This window comes from Ochlerotatus camptorhynchus, unplaced genomic scaffold (assembly GCF_037179485.1).
Source record: "Ochlerotatus camptorhynchus isolate MF236.1 unplaced genomic scaffold, CSIRO-AGI_Acam_v1.1 ptg000115l, whole genome shotgun sequence".
Lineage (NCBI taxonomy): Eukaryota > Metazoa > Arthropoda > Insecta > Diptera > Culicidae > Ochlerotatus > Ochlerotatus camptorhynchus.
This window is the reverse complement of record NW_027040605.1, coordinates 24,720-31,034: the sequence shown is the minus strand read 5'-3', so window position 1 is coordinate 31,034 and position 6,315 is coordinate 24,720. Positions and strand designations below refer to the sequence as shown.

The 6,315-nt window shown below is 42.1% G+C and overlaps 1 pseudogene; it reads left to right on the top strand.

Annotated features, from left to right (window-relative positions):
- The first annotated feature begins 4,111 nt into the window (after nucleotides 1-4,111).
- On the top strand, nucleotides 4,112-4,660 carry LOC135699767 (uncharacterized; annotated as a pseudogene).
- The last annotated feature ends 1,655 nt before the right edge of the window (nucleotides 4,661-6,315 follow it).

Genomic DNA, 6,315 nt, shown 5'->3' with positions numbered 1-6,315 from the left:
TGAAAATACAAATCAATACAAAATTATTGAAGAAGACGATTTCCCGGACCCAGCAGAAGAGGAAGGTCCTACGAAAGAAAACAGGAGCAATTCCGAAAAGGCGGGACAGTAAATCGAAAGTTGTCATTCGTTATGAGAGACGTACGTACAGACGTTGAGGCCGCTGCGCAAACTTTTTCTCATGTCTTGGCATATGTCATTGACAGACACGTCCCGAAAAGAATTCAACGCAAAGACTCTCACCCTCCCTGGCAGACGATTGAGCTGCGTAGGTTGAAGTCGATCAAGAGAGCAGCATTGAGAAGATTTACGAAGTATCGCACGCTTCCTCTGAAACATCACTACGTGAGGCTTAATCACGAGTATCAGCGAGCCAGTCGTCGATGCTTTCTGCGATTTCAACGAGGTATTCAGCGTAACCTTAAACTTCACCCGAAATCCTTCTGGAACTACGTGAACGAGCAACGCAGAGAATCTGGCCTCCCATCGTCAATGGAATTGAACAGTGAAGTCGCTTCCACTCCGCAGGATATTTGTCGCCTTTTTTCTGTCAATTTTGCCAGTGTGTTCACTGATGAGAGACTAAGTGACGACCATGTTTCCCTCGCAGCCAGGAACATCCCACTAAATGGTCAAACGCTGAGTGCAATTGATGTCAACGTTGAGATGATTTCTAACGCTGCAACGCAGCTCAAATCGTCCTTCAACCCTGGACCCGATGGAGTTCCGTCCGTGTTTTTGAAGAAACATATTGCTTGCTTGTTAACTCCACTTCACCGTCTATTCCGGATGTCTCTCTCCAGTGGTATATTTCCATCCTTCTGGAAATGTGCACACATGTTTCCTGTCCACAAAAAGGGAAGCAAACGAGCCGTGGATAACTATCGTGGAATTACATCGCTGAGTGCTGTTTCGAAACTATTCGAGCTTGTTATTATGGAACCGTTGCTCTCTCACAGCAAGCAGTATCTGAGTGCTGATCAACATGGGTTTACTGGCGGTCGCTCTACAACCACCAATCTGCTATGCCTCACATCCTACATTACCGATAGTATGACTGAACGGGTACAGACGGACGTTATATATACCGATCTATCCGCGGCATTCGATAAGTTGAATCATGACATTGCGATTGCTAAACTTGACAGGCTTGGGGTGAGCGGTAATCTCTTGAGTTGGTTCCGTTCGTATCTTACTGGTCGCCAACTTATGGTTGCTATAGGAGATTGCAAATCAGCTAGCTTCTTTGCCACATCAGGTATACGGCAGGGAAGCCATCTGGGACCGTTGATTTTTCTACTCTACTTCAACGACGTGAACCTGGTTATCGAAGGACCTCGATTAGCATATGCAGACGACCTCAAAATATTTTTACGAATTTGCTCGATCGCTGACTGCCACAATCTTCAACATCAGCTTAATGTCTTTGCCAGTTGGTGTACTTTAAATCGAATGGTAGTGAACCCAGCAAAGTGCTCTGCCATAACGTTCTCACGAAAAAAGCAACCGATTGTATTCAGCTATGACCTGCTTGGAACGACACTCGAACGCGTGAATCAGGTGAAAGACCTGGGTGTGGTGTTGGATTCACAGCTAACATTCAGGCAACACATTTCTTATGCCATCAATAAGTCGTCTAGGACTTTAGGATTCATCTTCAGGATAGCTAAGAATTTCACCGATGTCTACTGCTTAAAATCTCTTTACTGCTCCCTCGTACGATCGACGCTTGAGTATTGTTCTGCGGTTTGGAATCCGAATTACAACAATGGTGCCGAGAGAATCGAATCTGTTCAACGTCGCTTTCTTCGTTTTGCGCTTCGTAGACTGCCCTGGAGAGATCCGCTTCGGCTGCCCAGCTACGAGAGTCGCTGCCAACTGATAAACCTTGAACCTCTCCGGATTAGAAGGGACACCAACAGAGCTTTGATTATCGCCGACACTCCACAGGGACGAATAGATTGTGAGGCTATCCTAAGGCAAATTGACCTAAACGTGCAACCCCGACCACTCCGTAACAACCTCATGCTGAGACTGCCACTGCGTCGCACGAACTACGGGGCTTATGGTGCGATTTGCGGACTACAGCGTGTGTTCAATAGAGTCGCATCTGTATTCGACTTTCACCTCACACGTGATGCGCTTCGTCGGAAATTCTCATCTGTTTTCGCCGGCCGCAGTGACTGACAGAAAAAATTAGTGTATTTCCATTTATGTTTTTTTTTTTACATTCTGACCATGTTGCTTTGTTTTTCTTTCTGTGATTATTTGACATGTAATTTTACTATTATTATTTTTATGATTAGTATTATTAACATCATTTGGGCTACAGCCAGCCTGTTGATGTATGGCAACAATAAACAATAAACAATAGCGAAGCACTGACGGGATCACAAGGAAACAAGAATCTACAAACATGCAGTTGCCAAAACACACGGATCGTGGCAAATCAGCATAAGGTGACCGAATTCGAAGCACTCTTCGAACAGCTGCGTAGAATACTCCTTCAGAGTGTGGGAGGATCCTGGAAGTTGCCAATAATCTCACTGAGAAACCACATCATAAGCCGCCTGAGACTTCCCCGAACGGACATCGATACGGACCAACTGCTAATAGAAATTTGCTCTGAACTGGATAGAATCATCAATAAGGACAACGACGTCATAGAACAACCGCAGAATCAGAATCAAAACGAAAGCAATAGTGGGGACTAAGGCCTTCAAAATTATCCAGCACAATATACAGAGCATAAGACCAACAGAAACCAGAGAAGAGCTTTACACCTATCTAGTAGATATTGATATCAGAGTAGCTTTATTACAGGAGATTTGGTTGAAAGATAAGAAGCCTTTCGTAATGAGGAACTTCAACTTTGTTTCAAAAAGAAGACCCCAAGGCTACGGGGGCGTAGGAATTTTGGCACATAGAGATTTGGAGTTCCAGGAAATAGACATACCAAATGTAGGGTCCGTAGAAGCAGTAGGAGTCAAGGTAAAAGCAGGAATGGACCCGATAAACTTGATCTCAGTATACCTGGCACCTGGAACTGAATCGAGCGTTAGGCAAGATCTAGAGAACCTTTTCGTGTTTTTGGAGCGGCTAGATGGAGAAACCATAATAGGAGCTGACTTGAATGCGCATCATGTTAGCTGGAGCCCTGCATACCCAACATGTATTCGAGGAAGAATTTTGAACGAGACCATCGAGGATACGAAGTATGTTCTGCTCAACGATGGATCACCCACGATGATAAATACTCCGCGAGAGAAGGAATCTGCAATTGATGTAACGCTGGCTACGCAAATTGGTGCAAAGGTGACATGGAATACAGCAGATTAGGAATTCGGTAGCAGACACCGGACTATGCTGCTGGAAATCGGAGGACAAATCCCAGTTGTCAAAAGATCCACCAGGCGTATTAACAAAGGAAAGTTGATCGAAAATCTGAATAGCATACGGCCGCAGTTCATATACTCGCCTTCGGATATGGTGGACATTTTTAAAGAACAAAAAGAAAAGGCGTCGTTTGTTGTCAAGAACAAAAAAGTGGACTATCTCAAACCGTGGTGGAACGAGGAAATAAAAAAAAAACTGTATGAAAGCAAAAAAGTAGTCCTACGAACATACAATATCAATAAACCGTAAACCAACTACATCAATTTCCAAAAGCAAAAAACAGATATGAGGTTTTTCCATACAACAGACCTGAGAGATGTGGTAGTACCCAAGTTAGGCAAAAATTTGCACACAAAAAACTGCCATAGCGCAATTTTGAGGCAACTCTTCCAAGAGATCATAAGCAACAACTATCAACAACATAGCCTGATATTCACGGATGGATCCAAAAGATCGTGTGGAACTGCCATAGCAGTCTACGACCACCAAGATAAGGAAACCTTCACTGACAGCATCAATACGAGCTACTCCATAACAAATGCAGAGCTAATGGCCATCCTACGGGCTGTTGAAATGGCTAAAAGAAAAAAATACGCCTAATCAGTAATATTGACTGATTCCAGGAGTGCTTGCGAGACTCTCCTGAATGAAAAAAACGGTAAATGAAAATTTTATAACATGGGAAATTTTCAAAGAAACCCAAAATCGAGGAAGGATGCAGATCAAAATTCAGTGGATTCCCAGTCATGCAGGCATTGACGGGAACGAAATCGTGGATCAAGCTGCGGTTAGAAAAACAACAGATAAACAATCAGATTTCAATGGCATCATCATGGGAGATGCCATAAATTTGAGCAAGAAAGAAGTCTGGAGCGATTGGACAGAGCAATATAAAAGAACATCAACGTCGAAAGGAAGATGGCACTTCAAGATAGCGGAAACCCCATACCAAAGAATATGGTCGAATAATCTAAAGCTAACAGCCCTGCAGATTAGAATGTTAAGCAGAATCAGAAGCGGCCACACACTGACGAAAGATAGGAGAGCTAAATGGAAGATTGAATAAGACAAATTGTGTGATCTTCGTGAAGAAACTGAAGACTTACGGCATGTGCTGTATTACTGCCCGCGATACAACATAAGCAGAAGCAAATACCAAGTGCTAGAGTACATTAAACCGCTGGAAGAAATCTTTGATGAGAAATGTGAAGAAAGCATGCTACAAATCTACAAGTTCATCCAAGAAGAGAAAATACAAATATAAACCTGACAACAACAGCTTCAAAAACCAGAAAACAAGACAACCAAAGTGGTGGCTAGATGGACCAACTGTGGGCTTAGCCAGTCGAAAGAAAAAATAAAATCATCAAATGAACTTAAATAAGAAACTTCAGAGGGTCTAATGACATTAAGTAGATTAACAAAAGAATTACGATGCGGGGAGTTCGCTTAGGGATGCAACTAACCTTTAATGTTGTGGAATGGATCTTCCAATCTTCCTATAAAGAAGGCGCAAGCAGACCAATAGCATTAAACAGATTAGCAATGAGAGGGGTGGTTAAGGAAATGAGTAGGGATAGAGGTATGTGACAGTTAATAACTGTTAATCTTTTGTAGGTAATGTTTTCCACTGAGTGTATTGTACTCGATAACTATATTATTCTCTCAATACGCGGAATCTCTGATACATGCGGTTTAAGCATTTGAGTTAACTTATTTTTTAGTGTTCAAGTACTTACATTTGTAAACAGCGGTCAATGTTCATCTATGTACTAAACCCTACGTGACTGTAAAATCGATCTTTCCTTATGTGGTGTTCATACAGGTTTAACTTTTTGCGGCTGTCGGAATAAACGGGCCTACGTCTACGGAGGTGATTCGCAATTCGGAGGAGCTTACCAAAAGTTTTTTTTTTTTTTAGATTATGTAGTTTAGAATTTGTTCGGTAAGGTCGTGAAATTTTGAAACGATTGATACGTGCGGTAAAATAACCAAATTGAAACAAAGCTCAGTAGTGAAATAAGTAGAATATCTAGGGAGGAAACCAAAATTAATCAAATTGCCAAAAAGGCTATGACATATGTTTTGGTGGCACTCTTTAAATGATAATTAGCCTTTTTTTCCTCGCTTCGGTTGTCTCGCATGGCTTTCGGAATTCACGTGGTTGTGGTTGTGTTTGCCAGTACACAACAAAAGGCTAACCTGCAAGCAGCGAGCTGCAGCCCACATGAGCATCCATAGAAGGAGGAAGAAGCCGCACCGGTATTGATCGGCATCAGTAGCTCTTCGTGAGTTCCTGTGGGCCATCTATGTCAAGCGCGTCATACTAAAGAGTATAAACAGTCCTACGTCACCATTGCGTGAAACCCCATAGGGCTGTCCCTTGTAGTTTTTATACGTTAATTTATCTTAAAAACATTATTTTAGATCATTTTAAAACTTTTTATGACGCAATTTCTGCTGAAAAATCTAAGTTGTTTTCTCTTTTATTTGAAAATGTATGGATAGTTTTTTGCTGAAAAATATGAGATGCTAACATGAAGCTTTAGTGTGATGATTTATTAGCTAGAGAATGATCTTTAGAAGAGGGTAGGTGGATAGTTCCGTTAGAGTACGGCAGTATGAAAATTGAATAGAAGTTGAAAATGAGCGAAGGGCCATTAAAGCGACAGTTTACAAGATGTGAAACGTCGAGTGAGTAGCATCGGGCTTGATGATTGCCAACAAATTCCTGGCAAGTTGAAAGCTCCAATAATTAGAATGTCGTCGGTTATTGAAGCTCTGTCAACAATGGATGAAACTGAGTTCGTGTGGGCTTCAATCAATGATTCGTCACGCGTTCTGTCAGGAGGAAACGAGACAACACACAAGTACAGAGTACGATCTACGAGTTCAATCGCTAGCCACAATTGTTCCACC